At 41.3% G+C, this 17088-nt stretch overlaps 1 pseudogene; it reads left to right on the forward strand.

The window, feature by feature from the left end:
- Positions 1 to 15127: 15127 nt before the first annotated feature.
- Eef1g-ps2 (eukaryotic translation elongation factor 1 gamma, pseudogene 2) lies at positions 15128 to 16546 on the forward strand (annotated as a pseudogene).
- The last annotated feature ends 542 nt before the right edge of the window (positions 16547 to 17088 follow it).

Below are 17088 nucleotides of genomic sequence, written 5' to 3' on the forward strand. Positions count from 1 at the left end.
TCTTCATCCAGGAAAGCATATCCAGGAAATGACAGTTACACAAGGCTGTGAACACCAGCAGAAACTACTGAACACCATCGTAGAAGCTCACCACCTGCCATGGGCATGCGTGATCATGTCTGCTCTTGTCAGATAATATGTTTGAGACCCAAGTGTGTCAGCAGCTTATTTTTCTCCATGTACACAGAATTACATTTTATGAATTTGTTAAAAGATGCTAAACATTTTCTTTTCATGTTGTATTGAGCCATGAACATTATACACATTTCCTTCTGTGTGCATAAGCCTTATTTCTGTTCTTTATTTTTATGTCTCCACCATCTGAATTACCCGACCACAGAGCAGATGCTCCATTTGACTTCATTAGAAATTAGCCAGTCCGCACCACCATCAGGGAGTCTAATTCTTCTCTGTCCCTCTCAGCATTGTTCTCCTGGACTGAGAGTTCCAGCCATGAGCATCTTGTGACTTAAATTGCATTCCCCTGATGAAATCTTTTTCTTTGTGCTTGTGTTTGGGTTGCTGTAATGACTAACAGTGTTGAGCAATGTTTCAGGTACTTGTTTATCAGTTGTAAGTTCCATAGGCTTCCTTTTCAGTATGTTAACATTTTACGATGTTAATATCTGGCAAATATTACCTGGCATGTAATTATGTACAACATGTAATAATAACATCAAATATATAATATTTAGTTAAAAATTTTGTACACTTTCAACTAGCGTTCTTTCTTATTTGTTGTAAACCTAACCCAATTCTTTCTTTCCATAGGAACTGCTTTTGTTGTTGTTGTTGTTGTTGTTGTTGTTGTTGTTGTTGTTGTTGCTGTTGTTGTTGTTGTTCTATGGTTGAGTTTATGGTAGGAAGATAGTCACAAAAGCACCTTGCGAGTAAAGGACCATCTTAACATTTCTTTTTAGATGGAAGCTGGGGATATATCCCCGTTGGCTTGCTGTGAAAACATGAAGACCAAAGTTGATAGGCCAAAAAAGAGGTGCTAAGTTCTTGTCATGTCTTCTTGAAGACTGCAGAGACTCATGATGAATTTAAAGGTTTTGCGGACATTCTCTGGCCATTGAATGATGTGAACAAAAAAACGCAAGACATATCATAGGACTCGTGGAGATCATGGGGAGATTAGTGCATATGTTAGTTACTAATGTCATACTGAGATAGTCTCGAGGAGGCTAATGACTCCTGCACCATCAGAGGAGGTTGGACAGAAAAAGGAGATGATCCTGGGGTGATAAAAACACTTAGGCCTCGAGCTCTCTGCTCCCAGACCCGGTGAGAGAGAGACCCAACCGCCTGGTCAGGTGGGCACTCCTGAGGCTGCAGAGCGGAAGAGACCACCAACACTGCTCACCCCTGCCCACATCCCTGGCCCAAGAGGAAACTGTATAAGGCCTCTGGGCTCCCGTGGGGGAGGGCCCAGGAGCAGCAGGACACCTGCCTGAGACACCACCGGACCCTGAAAGAAACAGACCGGATAAACAGTTCTCTGCACCCAAATCCCGTGGGAGGGAGAGCTAAACCTTCAGAGAGGCAGACAAGCCTGGGAAACCAGAAGAGACTGCTCCCTGCACACACATCTCGGACGCCAGAGGAAAAAGCCAAAGACCATCTGGAACCCTGGTGCACTGAAGCTCCCTGAAGGGGCGGCACAGGTCTTCCTGGTTGCTGCCGCTGCAGAGAGCCCCTGGGCAGCACCCCACGAGCGAACTCGAGCCTCGGGACCACAGGTAAGACCAAATTTTCTGCTGCAAGAAAGCTGCCTGGTGAACTCAAGACACAGGCCCACAGGAACAGCTGAAGACCTGTAGAAAGGAAAAACTACACACCCGAAAGCAGAACACTCTGTCCCCATAACTGACTGAAAGAGAGGAAAACAGGTCTACAGCACTCCTGACACACAGGCTTATAGGACAGTCTAGCCACTGTCAGAAATAGCAGAACAAAGTAACACTAGAGATAATCTGATGGCGAGAGGCAAGCGCAGGAACCCAAGCAACAGAAACCAAGACTACATGCCATCATCGGAGCCCAATTCTCCCACCAAAACAAACATGGAATATCCAAACACACCAGAAAAGCAAGATCTAGTTTCAAAATCATATTTGATCATGATGCTGGAGGACTTCAAGAAAGACATGAACACACTTAGGGAAACACAGGAAAACATTAATAAACAAGTAGAAGCCTACAGAGAGGAATCGCAAAAATCCCTGAAAGAATTCCAGGAAAACACAATCAAACAGTTGAAGGAATTAAAAATGGAAATAGAAGCAATCAAGAAAGAACACATGGAAACAACCCTGGATATAGAAAACCAAAAGAAGAGACAAGGAGCTGTAGATACAAGCTTCACCAACAGAATACAAGAGATGGAAGAGAGAATCTCAGGAGCAGAAGATTCCATAGAAATCATTGACTCAACTGTCAAAGATAATGTAAAGCGGAAAAAGCTACTGGTCCAAAACATACAGGAAATCGAGGACTCAATGAGAAGATCAAACCTAAGGATAATAGGTATAGAAGAGAGTGAAGACTCCCAGCTCAAAGGACCAGTAAATATCTTCAACAAAATCATAGAAGAAAACTTCCCTAACCTAAAAAAAGAGATACCCATAGACATACATGAAGCCTACAGAGCTCCAAATAGATTGGACCAGAAAAGAAACACCTCCCGTCACATAATTGTCAAAACACCAAACGCACAAGATAAAGAAAGAATATTAAAAGCAGTAAGGGAAAAAGGTCAAGTAACATATAAAGGGAGACCTATCAGAATCACACCAGACTTCTCGCCAGAAACTATGAAGGCCAGAAGATCCTGGACTGATGTCATACAGACCCTAAGAGAACACAAATGCCAGCCCAGGTTACTGTATCCAGCAAAACTCTCAATTAACATTGATGGAGAAACCAAGATATTCCATGACAAAACCAAATTTACACAATATCTTTCTACAAATCCAGCACTACAAAGGATAATAAATGGTAAAGCCCAACATAAGGAGGCAAGCTATACCCTAGAAGAAGCAAGAAACTAATTGTCTTGGCAACAAAACAAAGAGAATGAAAGCACACAAACAACCTCACATCAAAATATGAATATAAAGGGAAACAATAATCACTATTCCTTAATATCTCTCAATATCAATGGCCTCAACTCCCCAATAAAACGACATAGATTAACAAACTGGATACGCAACGAGGACCCTGCATTCTGCTGCCTACAGGAAACACACCTCAGAGACAAAGACAGACACTACCTCAGAGTGAAAGGCTGGAAAACAACTTTCCAAGCAAATGGTCAGAAGAAGCAAGCTGGAGTAGCCATTCTAATATCAAATAAAATCAATTTCCAACTAAAAGTCATCAAAAAAGATAAGGAAGGACACTTCATATTCATCAAAGGAAAAATCCACCAAGATGAACTCTCAATCCTAAATATCTATGCCCCAAATACAAGGGCACCTACATACGTAAAAGAAATCTTACTAAAGCTCAAAACACACATTGCACCTCACACAATAATAGTGGGAGATTTCAACACCCCACTCTCATCAATGGACAGATCATGGAAACAGAAATTAAACAGTGATGTCGACAGACTAAGAGAAGTCATGAGCCAAATGGACTTAACAGATATTTATAGAACATTCTATCCTAAAGCAAAAGGATATACCTTCTTCTCAGCTCCTCATGGTACTTTCTCCAAAATTGACCATATAATTGGTCAAAAAACGGGCCTCAACAGGTACAGAAAGATAGAAATAATCCCATGCGTGCTATCGGACCACCACGGCCTAAAACTGGTCTTCAATAACAATAAGGGAAGAATGCCCACATATACGCGGAAATTGAACAATGCTCTACTCAATGATAACCTGGTCAAGGAAGAAATAAAGAAAGAAATTAAAAACTTTTTAGAATTTAATGAAAATGAAGATACAACATACTCAAACTTATGGGACACAATGAAAGCTGTGCTAAGAGGAAAACTCATAGCGCTGAGTGCCTGCAGAAAGAAACAGGAAAGAGCATATGTCAGCAGCTTGACAGCACACCTAAAAGCTCTAGAACAAAAAGAAGCAAATACACCCAGGAGGAGTAGAAGGCAGGAAATAATCAAACTCAGAGCTGAAATCAACCAAGTAGAAACAAAAAGGACCATAGAAAGAATCAACAGAACCAAAAGTTGGTTCTTTGAAAAAATCAACAAGATAGATAAACCCTTAGCCAGACTAACGAGAGGACACAGAGAGTGCGTCCAAATTAACAAAATCAGAAATGAAAAGGGAGACATAACTACAGATTCAGAGGAAATTCAAAAAATCATCAGATCTTACTATAAAAACCTATATTCAACAAAATTTGAAAATCTTCAGGAAATGGACAATTTCCTAGACAGATACCAGGTATCGAAGTTAAATCAGGAACAGATAAACCAGTTAAACAACCCCATAACTCCTAAGGAAATAGAAGCAGTCATTAAAGGTCTCCCAACCAAAAAGAGCCCAGGTCCAGACAGGTTTAGTGCAGAATTCTATCAAACCTTCATAGAAGACCTCATACCAATATTATCCAAACTATTCCACAAAATTGAAACAGATGGAGCCCTACCGAATTCCTTCTACGAAGCCACAATTACTCTTATACCTAAACCACACAAAGACACAACAAAGAAAGAGAACTTCAGACCAATTTCCCTTATGAATATCGACACAAAAATACTCAATAAAATTCTGGCAAACCGAATTCAAGAGCACATCAAAACAATCATCCACCATGATCAAGTAGGCTTCATCCCAGGCATGCAGGGATGGTTTAATATACGGAAAACCATCAACGTGATCCATTATATAAACAAACTGAAAGAACAGAACCACATGATCATTTCATTAGATGCTGAGAAAGCATTTGACAAAATTCAACACCCCTTCATGATAAAAGTCCTGGAAAGAATAGGAACTCAAGGCCCATACCTAAACATAGTAAAAGCCATATACAGCAAACCAGTTGCTAACATTAAACTAAATGGAGAGAAACTTGAAGCAATCCCACTAAAATCAGGGACTAGACAAGGCTGCCCACTCTCTCCCTACTTATTCAATATAGTTCTTGAAGTTCTAGCCAGAGCAATCAGACAACAAAAGGAGATCAAAGGGATACAGATCGGAAAAGAAGAGGTCAAAATATCACTATTTGCAGATGACATGATAGTATATTTAAGTGATCCCAAAAGTTCCACCAGAGAACTACTAAAGCTGATAAACAACTTCAGCAAAGTGGCTGGGAATAAAATTAACTCAAATAAATCAGTTGCCTTCCTCTATACAAAAGAGAAACAAGCCGAGAAAGAAATTAGGGAAACGACACCCTTCATAATAGACCCAAATAATATAAAGTACCTCGGTGTGACTTTAACCAAGCAAGTAAAAGATCTGTACAATAAGAACTTCAAGACACTGAGGAAAGAAATTGAAGAAGACCTCAGAAGATGGAAAGATCTCCCATGCTCATGGATTGGCAGGATTAATATAGTATAAATGGCCATTTTACCAAAAGCAATCTACAGATTCAATGCAATCCCCATCAAAATACCAATCCAATTCTTCAAAGAGTTAGACAGAACAATTTGCAAATTCATCTGGAATAACAAAAAACCCAGGATAGCTAAAGCTATCCTCAACAATAAAAGGACTTCAGGGGGAATCACTATCCCTGAACTCAAGCAGTATTACAGAGCAATAGTGATAAAAACTGCATGGTATTGGTACAGAGACAGACAGATAGACCAATGGAATAGAATTGAAGACCCAGAAATGAACCCACACACCTATGGTCACTTGATTTTTGACAAAGGAGCCAAAACCATCCAATGGAAAAAAGATAGCATTTTCAGCAAATGGTGCTGGTTCAACTGGAGAGCAACATGTAGAAGAATGCAGATCGATCCATGCTTATCACCCTGTACAAAGCTTAAGTCCAAGTGGATCAAGGACCTCCACATCAAACCAGACACACTCAAACTAATAGAAGAAAAACTAGGGAAACATCTGGAACACATGGGCACTGGAAAAAATTTCCTGAACAAAACACCAATGGCTTATGCTCTAAGATCAAGAATCGACAAATGGGATCTCATAAAACTGCAAAGCTTCTGTAAGGCAAAGGACACTGTGGTTAGGACAAAACGGCAACCAACAGATTGGGAAAAGATCTTTACCAATCCTACAACAGATAGAGGCCTTATATCCAAAATATACAAAGAACTCAAGAAGTTAGACCGCAGGGAAACAAATAACCCTATTAAAAATGGGGTTCAGAGCTAAACAAAGAATTCACAGCTGAGGAATGCCAAATGGCTGAGAAACACCTAAAGAAATGTTCAACATCTTTAGTCATAAGGGAAATGCAAATCAAAACAACCCTGAGATTTCACCTCACACCAGTGCGATTGGCTAAGATCAAAAACTCAGGTGACAGCAGATGCTGGCGAGGATGTGGAGAAAGAGGAACACTCCTCCATTGTTGGTGGGATTGCAGACTGGTACAACCATTCTGGAAATCAGTCTGGAGGTTCCTCAGAAAATTGGACATTGAACTGCCTGAGGATCCAGCTATACCTCTCTTGGGCATATACCCAAAAGATGCCTCAACATATAAAAGAGACACATGCTCCACTATGTTCATCGCAGCCTTATTTATAATAGCCAGAAAATGGAAAGAACCCAGATGCCCTTCAACAGAGGAATGGATACAGAAAATGTGGTACATCTACACAATGGAATATTACTCAGCTATCAAAAACAACGAGTTTATGAAATTCGTAGGCAAATGGTTGGAACTGGAAAATATCATCCTGAGTGAGCTAACCCAATCACAGAAAGACATACATGGTATGCACTCATTAATAAGTGGCTATTAGCCCAAATGCTTGAATTACCCTAGATCCCTAGAACTAAAGAAACTCAAGACGGATGATCAAAATGTGAATGCTTCACTCCTTCTTTAAATGAGGAAAAAGAATACCCTTGGCAGGGAAGGGAGAGGCAAAGATTAAAACAGAGACTTAAGGAACACCCATTCAGAGCCTGCCCCACATGTGGCCCATACATATACAGCCACCCAATTAGACAAGATGGATGAAGCAAAGAAGTGCAGACCGACAGGAGCCGGATGTAGATCGCTCCTGAGAGACACAGCCAGAATACAGCAAATACAGAGGCGAATGCCAGCAGCAAACCACTGAACTGAGAATAGGTCCTCTATTGAAGGAATCAGAGAATGAACTGGAAGAGCTTGAAGGGGCTCGAGACCCCATATGTACAACAATGTCAAGCAACCAGAGCTTCCAGGGACTAAGCCACTACCTAAAGACTATACATGGACTGACCCTGGACTCTGACCTCATAGGTAGCAATGAATATCCTAGTAAGAGCACCAGTGGAAGGGGAAGCCCTTGGTCCTGCTAAGACTGAACCCCCAGTGAACTAGTCTATGGGGGGAGGGCGGCAATGGGGGGAGGGTTGGGAGGGGAACACCCATAAGGAAGAGGAGGGGGGAGGGGGATGTTTGCCCGGAAACCGGGAAAGGGAATAACACTCGAAATGTATATAAGAAATACTCAAGTTAATAAAAAAAAAAACACTTAGGCCTCAGAATAACTCAGCAAAAATGCAAATAAAAATGTTTAAGATTTATTTATTTATTCTGAGTACACTATAAATGTCTTCAGACACACCAGAAGAGGGTATCAGATCCCATTACTGAGGGCTGTGAGCCACCATATGGTTGTTGAGAACTGAACTCAGAACCTCTGGAAGAGCAGTCAGTGCTCTTAACTGCTAAGCCATCCCTCCAGCCCTGAAAATAAAAAATTTAAAACTCTATCCACCTAAATGAAATGTATCATCACAAAAGGCACCCGAGTCTGAACATGACTAGAATATGTAGGAATTTGGGCTGTTGCTGAGCCAAGGCAAAAGTCTGTTTCTCTCATAATTGAAGCTTTAAGTTTAGGGAACCATCACCAAGAAAAGTACTTCTAAGTACTGCCTATGTTTACGTATCTCGTGGGAGACTGTAATAAACAACAGTACCCAGCCCCAATTGAAAGCCTTCCTCAGTTCAAATACATGAGCATCTTGGGGAAAGGATTGAATTTTGCATTGCTTGTACTATTTGTCAGATTCCCAAGAATGTTCTCCTGTGCAGGTGGAGGATGATTCTTGTTTTAGAAACACAGTCCTCAACCTATGACTCCTTACTCAGCAATATTCATAGAAATCTGAGAACCCCTTGCTTACCTAGAAACATTATGATTGGGAACCCGAAATCGGAAAGGGATTGGACATGACTGGGAGGGTTTACTAACTTCATTTCCTCATGAACTATATGGAATTGTGTGAGTTGGTTCTTCAACAGCTCCTTTGTAAAATCGGCTTTATTTTGAATTTAAAGTAGTGCCTCTGTTCCTCAAGCTTTAGCCCTCTTTACAGAACCTTTACTATCCATCTAATATGTGTTTTTGTCTAAATATCTTTTATGAAGCACCAGATCCTTTCCTGGTGGGTGAAACTGAGCATGCCATCATTTCTGCCCTTCTTTACCTGTACTCTCTGTCTTTCAAAGTGTCTTATTTGATTTAGGGAAACTCCAATATATAGCTGTACTAAGAATGGATTTCTCTGTCATTGTCATTCAAATCCAGATGTTTCACATCCTTGGAGAAATACCCACCAAGGGTTCTATTTCCTATCCCCAGGGGAAATATCTGGTCTAACTCTCAGGGCTCACTGTTTTGTATGATTTTTTTTACTAATCCCTCTACTAACAATACACATGATGACTGCAGCTCTCTTTGATGTCTGAAGCTGTTGAAAAAAGTTCCCACATTATATCAGCATTATATTACTTCTTGGCTAGCTAAAGCCTCAATAATGCTTTCAGCATCTAGAGATAAGTAAATACAGGACAAAGACATATGGTTCCACTGTCTCACACTAACTACCGAAGTATAGTACTTTACTAATCAAGGGCTTAGGACAGTTCTAAAAGTAAATTCTGCTTCTCTTTGAAATAGCTCTTTGATCTACACCTGGAGAGAATGAGTTTTGTTGTAATCTCTCCATTTATCTTTCTTCTTCCTACCTTTCATCTTGCCCTCCAACTCTGAGTTGAAATGGTAAGAGCTCTAGGTGACAGACGTCTGACAATAATTGCAGCATGGCTTTGGAAACCACAACTTTTCTGCTGTGTCCTTTAGGACTGGTTTAAGGAGAAGAGAAGGGTGGTATTTCCCAGAGGTTCCCCCATGAAGGACTGAAATGTGAACTTTAACTCAACACTCAGATTCCAGAAGTGGTCAGTGATTGGGAAGAAAGCCATTTCAGCTTGGGAGAGCTGTGGATGTTGAAGTCCTGAATCAGGACAAGCTTGATTTGCTTAGAGCCCAGAGAGGAATGGGCATGTAATGGTAGCAAGAGATAAAAGACTTGGAGGACTTAAAGAAAGGAAGGTTGATTTACCAATAGTCTCACAGAACATCTCAAAGGGAGTAGAGTAGGCTTTAACTCCACCCACAAAACGTACGGAAGAAGGGAGAGATTCCCCCTGGGTACAAACCCACCCTCAATTCACTGTACAACTAGGTACAACCTCTCCCACTCCACAGCCCAGTTAGGGGAGCAGGATCACAGGCAGGCAACAGAGTCAGGGTAAGACCCTGCTCTAGTTGTTGGAGATCCACATGAAGACCAAGCTGTACATCTGCTACATATGTGCAGAGGGTCTATGTCCAGCCTTTGTGTACTCTTTAGTTAGTGGTTCACTCTCTGGGAGCCCCCAAGGGTCCAGGTTAGTTGGCTCTGTTGGTCTTCTTGTAGAGTCCCCATCCCCTCCAGGTCCTTCAATTCTTCCCCTAACTCTTCCCCAAGACTTCCTGATCTCTGTCTAATGTTTGGTTGTGAGTCTCTACCTGTGTTTCAGACAGCTGCTGGGTGGAGCCTCTCAGAGGACAGTTATGCTAGGCTCCTGTTTGCAAGCATAACAGTGTATCATTAATAGTGTCTGGGATTGGTGCTTGCCCATGAGATGGCTCTTAAATTGGGCGAGTCATTGGTTGACCATTCCCTCAGGCCCTGTGACATCTTTGTCCCTGCATTTCTTGTAGTCAGGACAAATTTAGGTAGAAGGTTTTGTGAGAGGATTGGTGTCTTTATGCCTCCACTGGGAGTCCTGCCTGGCTACAGAAGGTGGCCATTTCTGGCTCCATATACGCCACTGCTAGGAGTCTCAGCTGGAGTCACATTTGTAGACTCCCTGGAGCCTCCTCCATCTCCAGCCATAGAGGCCAACACCTTCAGAGCGTGCCTCTTCCTTCAACTAATCCTCTCTAGAGACGCCTTTATAGACACACCCAATGGCATGCTTCATCAATTACCCCTCATTAGATGTTCTTTCTCCCAATGAAGTTGGCCATCAAAACTAACCGTTGAGGAGTAACCGTAACTGTGAAGGTTAATCCTACTGCACTGATCACCTCAGAAACGCACACACCCTTTGTTAACATCTACATTTTCTCTTTCTCTGCCTCTGCCTCAGGCTTTTCCTCTAGTCAGGCTAGTTTCATTCACATCTATGTTTCTGCTTCATCTGCCAGGAGAACCAATGGGAAGCAGCGACCTGAGAAAAATCAGCTCTGTCTCTATTTCCTTATTGCCTCTTTGGGTCGGTCTTTGATACACTGCTGTTACATTTTCACCATTACCAGACCAATCTGATTTTCTTGTCACCAGTGGTTTATGTCCAATCCAACAACTGATTTTTATGCCTAATCTTACTTGACTTCTTCAATGCTATTCTTATAGTTAGTTAGATCCTTCTGCTTCACATCCATCCTCCCTGGCTTTGGGACATATATTCACGGGCTGTCCCACCTTGGTCTTAGTCTAGAACAAGACATTGCCTCTTTCTCTCCTGTCTCTGGGAGGTGCGTGTTATCTTTGCTCATTCCTTAGACATTCCTTTTGCTCTCAAAGTTTTAAGTAGTACAACTTTACTTGCACATATGATAGACTTCCCAAATTTTAGTGTCCTTGATACTTTAATTGACACCACTATATTTCCCTGACTTTATCATTTCTTCATTCTTTCCAAACTCTCGCTTAGTCCAAGGCCCACTGTGAGCATCCTTGTGACTTCTCTTTCTCTCATGCCCCATCTCTAATCTATAAATGATTGTTTCTGAGGTCTAGCTTTAAGTTATCACACTTCAAAACCATTACCTTTATTGCCTGTTTTATTGTAGCAATCTTTAATAAATTATTTCTAAATAAATTTTGTTCTCTAGAGCTGGTGTCTTGGACTAAATATAAAAAGGAAAGGAGAAAGCCAATTGAGTTCTGGAATTTCCTTTTGTCTGTCTCATTTGCCTAAATGAGAACATCACACAGTAGACCCTGCTGTTACTCTGGTGAACTATAAGCCAAAGTAAATCTTGACTCCCTTGAATTGCTTTTTCTCAAATATTGGGTCATAGCAATGAGGAAAGTAACTAATAAATCCTTTGAGGAACACACGGAATGTGCTTCAGACATGCATGGTCTTAAAAAAAAAAGTAGGACCTCTGAGCTCACAGGCTTAAAATGACACATACTTAAAATGGCTGTTTGATGTCAGAAGTCTGCATCTGAATTCATCAGATCATCTGCCTTAGCATATCATTAAGTTGCTATTGGGGTTTTGCATAGGCTGAGTTTCTTCTAGAGCCTAAGAGATTAAAACACCTAAGAGTTTGGGCAGAAAATAAAACAAAAGCAAAAACAGAAAAACAAACACACAAAAGCCATAGGAATAGTAATTCCTTATCCAGGTGAGGACAAAGAGAATCAACAGGTACGACATGGCTATTCCATAGCAGAATACGGAGCAAGTCATCTGCTCCATATTTGAGATGTACGTCTTTACTAATCATGTCTGTTTATTGTTAGAGCTCATACAGGCGAGAGTGAGCACATTTCAGTGGAAAGGGCAGAACTTTGAGGAACAGAGTTCTTGAGGAGGCAAAGGTCAAGGGAAACAATGTAGTAACAGAGGCACTGCCTCAAAGGATGCAGAGAGAGACCCTTTACCATAAGCATTGTCAGTTAGTGTACATAGAGGTGCTGTGTAGATGGCAATGGGAAGAGGGAGGTGTTCTTGTCTGCTGCAGGTTCATAACTGAAGTTAAATGTGACCTGAAGAAAGTGGGATACAGATCTGAAGACAGACTAGATGTCAAGCGAATGACTCATAAGGTCAGTCTTTGAATTTAATATGCTTTAAATTTTGATTTTAATATGCTTTAAAACAATATTTCCAGAATGGGTTTGACACTCAATTATAGAACATTTGTCTTCAATACACAAGGCACTGGGCTTGGTATTACAAGTAAGAGATAAATAAGAAAAATATTCTACTGTTGTACACTGATGTGTAAGTAATGTATATAATCCAGAACAAAAGTTTCAAGGACAACGGTTACAAGACCTTTCTAGTACTCTATTCCTCTTCATTTCTTCTAATTCACTGATCATTAATAATTCACACCCAAGTTTTGTCCCTCAGTATTTGTAAGACTATTGGATTTAGGTAATAATCCAGAGTAACAACTCTCAGTGCTGGTGGCACACACTTTTTAAATGCCAGCACTAGAAAGGTGGAGGCAAGTCAGTCTCTGAGTTCAAGGAAAGCCTGATCTACACAGCAAGTTCCAGGATAGCCAGGACTATAGAGAGCAACACTGTCTGGAAATAAACCATGCAAGCATACAAAGTCACAGTTCTCCGGAGGCTCTGAGATTAATAAAATTAAAAGTCAGGATGAGAGTAACAAAGTTTGCCCAATACCAAGTTTTGCTTAGTGATTTGGAATGGAACAGAGATTGAGAAAGAGAGTTGAGGGGTATGGGACAACAGGCTAAGCAATGAATAAATAAATTTAACCTAAGAAATAAAGGAAATATTGATAAAATAAGACTAGGGTGAAGTAGCATTGTCTTCTAGTCTTTTGTCTGTGCTGGGGAGACTGGAGTAAGAGATTTAGATAACTGAGAGGATGTGTTCACAAGTATACTTGGAATTTAAAATTTTAATGTCATAAAAAGTTGAGCCACAGAATGGATAAAAAAGGATGATACAAAAGGTCTTTGGAATTGAACTACCAAGAAGACAGTTGGATTCTAAAGGAATCTACCCACCTACTGAAGCAGATAGATACCCTTGTAAAAATTCAGCTATTGGTATACTTAATAAATATTAAATATATTCCTTGTTTAATTGATGAGAAATACCTAAATATGGATAGATGTTTGAAAGAAGATCCAATGGATGGTGAAGTCTTGTCACAACACCTTGAGCAATGTGAGATTAGAAAGAGGGACAAAGTTTGTGTGACCAGTGACAGGTAGGATGGCGTGACCTAACAGCAGGAGTGTAGGGGGGTGAAGTTGTCACTGGAGAGAACTGAGGAAGACTTATTTTTAACCCAAAAGTAAAAGTAACAGTAAATTTTTTAAGTGTCTTGTTTGTTAGTCTGAGGGTTCCAGAGTGCACAATGGGAGCAGACAGGCAGCAGGAGAAAAGAAAATCTATCCTTTAGTTAGTCCTGGACAGTGCTCACTTGTTAACGTCATCCAAGTGCATCCATTAAAAAATAACAAGTCCTCTTTTTATTAAAAAAAAAAAAGATAGTGGGTGTGCCTGTGACAGTCACTCTGGCTGATAGGTGGAAGTCGTAGAGGTGATGGAGCATTAGGAAGTTTAGACTGTGGTGATGCAAACAATAAAAGGCAAGGAGCAATTCTGAGGGTCAGAGGGCAACTTGTTCCACAGCCTCCTAGGTATTGAGATGGAATCCTGGGCCCCACCCATGTGGAGCACATGCAGAGCTTTCTACTCTAAGATTAGTCTCTGAAGCATCTGTGAAGTGTATTCCCTCTGTTCTTTCCCACAAATAATGCTCAAGTGGAGGGAAAATATTAGCATGTTCCTCCTCAAAACCTCCCCTTGTTCCTCTACCCTGACTGTGACTCAGTGGCAGAGTCCTACCCCGAGTGCAAACAACCCATGTACTGATTTGTTTTATGTAAAATAAAATTTCATAGACAAGTTACAATTCTAGATGTTTCCTTCTGTTTGCTAATGTTAGCTAACACAATAGAGGAGCATAGATAAACAATTAAAAGACATGAATGAAATAATGAAAACTGATAAAGCAATCAATCAGTGAAACAGAAAAACTAATTAATTGTAGCTGTTCCTAGATGTTTGTGTAAAGGAACTGACTTTTAGGTTTAGAATTATGTATGTCTCCTTGTTGGATGAAATTTAGCATGAGCATCTACATGGTCAAACATAATCCTAGCATCATGCCAGCATGCATGGAGCACTAGATAAATATGATAAATTTGTGTTTCAAATCTCCAAAACCTTTAGAGGACTGTGAAACGTGATGCTGCGATACTGAACATCTTTATATGCAGATCAAAGTGACTGGCTCCTGCCCCACGTCAAGCACTATGAGTTTTAATATGGAACCCCTCCCTCTTTGTGGTAGGGAAACTTATTTCATCTTCGTTCCTCTTCATCTCTCTAAGAAAGGGGAGTAAATATCCTATTAAAATTTACAGCAATTTAAAATTTACAATGAAAACACTAAGAGTCAAGGAAGAAATTTTGTCCCAATCATAAGAGAGTAAAACAATGCTTTTACAATAAAAAGCATTTGGTAACTCACTGTGAAAGTAAAGGGAGGCTTACTAAGTAGCTTAGCTTGGAAGAATACCCAGACATATGATATGATCCAGGGGTCACAAAAGCCCCGAGTGAAAGCCTAAGGCTTGTGTCTTTTAGGTGTGACACTAACAATAAAGTAACTCAGAAACCCTGACCCACATTGGACATACAACCACACACCACAGACGTTTGAAGTACAATATCTCTGACAGAAGGAAGACAGAAAATCAATATTTTATTAGTACAATATTTAAATGTGCTTTTCCCTCCTCCTATGTCTCCCCTGTGGCTTACTCTTCAGTGATAATGACAACCCCACCCCCTTGCTCTGCGCAATTACCATGGTGGCTAGGACCCTGTACACATATCCTGAAAACTGGAGGGCCTTCAAGGCCCTCATCACTGCTCAGTACAGTGGGGCACTTCTACTGTGGCCAAACCAACAGCACCCCTGAATTTCTCGGAAAATTTCCTGCCAGCAAGGTTCCAGCATTAGAGGGTGATGACGGATTCTGCATGTTTGAGAGCAATGCCATCGCCTATTATGTAAGCAACGAGGAGCTGTGGGAAAGTACACCAGAGGCAGCAGCTGATGTGGTGCAGTGGGTGAGTTTTGCTGACAGTGGTATCATCCCTCCAGCTAGCACATGGGTGTTCCCCACCTTGGGTATTGTGCATCACAACCAACAGGCGGCTGGAAAATGCAAAAGAGGAGGTGAAGCAAATCCTGGGGTTGTTGGACACTCACTTGAAGGCTCAGATTTTTCTGGTAGGTGAGCGAGTGATACTGGCTGATATCACAGTTGTCTGTACCCTGTTGTGGCTCTATAAACAGGTCCTAGAGCCTTCTCTTAGCCAGGCCTTCCCCAGTGCCAACCGATGGTTCCTTACCTGCATTAACCAGCCCCAGTTCAGGGCCATCTTGGGGGAGGTGAAGAGCTGTGTGAGAAAATGGCATAGTTTGATGCTAAGAAGTTTTCAGAGAGCCAGTCTATAAAGGATACTCAAAGGAAATAAAAGGGTTCACCAGAAGAGAAACAGAAGCCCCAGGCTAAGCAGAAAGAGGAAAAAACAAAAACAAAAACAAAAACAAAAAAACCCCTGGCAGCAGCCCCAGCTCCTGAGGAGGAGATGGATGGGTGTGAGCAGGCATTGGGTGCTGAGCCCAAGGCCAAGGACCCTTTCCCTCACCTGCCCAAGAGTACCTTTGTGTTGGATGAGTTTAAGCGTAAGTACTCCAATGAGGACACCCTCTCTGCCATATTTTTGGGAGCACTTTGATAAGGATGGCTGGTCCCTGTGTTATGCTTCCCTGAAGAGCTCACCCAGACCCCATGAGTTGCAACCTCATCACTGGAATGTTCCAGCGATTGGACAAACTGAGGAGGAATGACTTTGCTAGTGTTACCCTCTTTGGAACCAACAACAGCAGCTCCGTTTCTGGCATTGGGGTCTTCCGAGGTCAAGAGCTTGCCTTTCTGCTGAGTCCAGATTGGCAGCTGGACTATGAGTTGTATACATGGCAGAAGCTGGATCCTGGTAGCGAGAAGACCCAGACCCTGGTTTGAGAGTACTTTTCCTGGGAGGGGGCCTTCCAGCACATGGGCAAAGCAATCAATCAAGGCACGATCTTCAAGCAAACATGTCTTGCCAGTTGCCTAGCTGCCTGCACCTATCCTTCAAGGGAGATGGGGGTCACTAAAAGAAACTTAACATTGAAAAAACAATATTTAAATGCTATTTCTTTCATATTTAATTAGCATATCCTTATAGTAAATAACACTTAAAGGTAATCTTATATTTAGTCTGATCTAAATCCTTAAAGTTTTAATTACATCGTTATTTTATATAAACGTGTGTGTGTGTGTGTGTGTGTGTGTGTGAGAGAGAGAGAGAGAGAGAGAGAGGCCTGTTCATGCCACAACACAGATGTGAAGGTCAAAGGGCAACTCAACTCATGGAATCAGGGAAGTGGGTTCTCTCCTTCCACCATACAACTCAGCATATCAGGCTGAGTGGCAAGGGCCCTTATCCTGTCAGCCATCTTGCTAGCTTCAAATCTTTACTATACTGAAGAAATGTATGCCCAAGTTATATGCTTTACCTAAAACACACTGCAACTTTCTAAGGAAGCAAATTGAACTGAGAGGCAGCTCTAAGTAGGAGACTAAGAGTGGTCGACTAAGACCTAGACTTAGTAGAGTGAGAGTGACATCATGAGCTCTTTGGTTCAATTCTCAGAATGTAGTTATGCAACTGTGGTGGTTCAGTGTTCAAGAGACAGAGGTAGAGGAACAGAAAT

This window comes from Rattus norvegicus, chromosome 18 (genome assembly GCF_021556685.1).
Source record: "Rattus norvegicus strain SHRSP/BbbUtx chromosome 18, alternate assembly SHRSP_T2T, whole genome shotgun sequence".
Classification (NCBI taxonomy): Eukaryota; Metazoa; Chordata; class Mammalia; order Rodentia; family Muridae; genus Rattus; species Rattus norvegicus.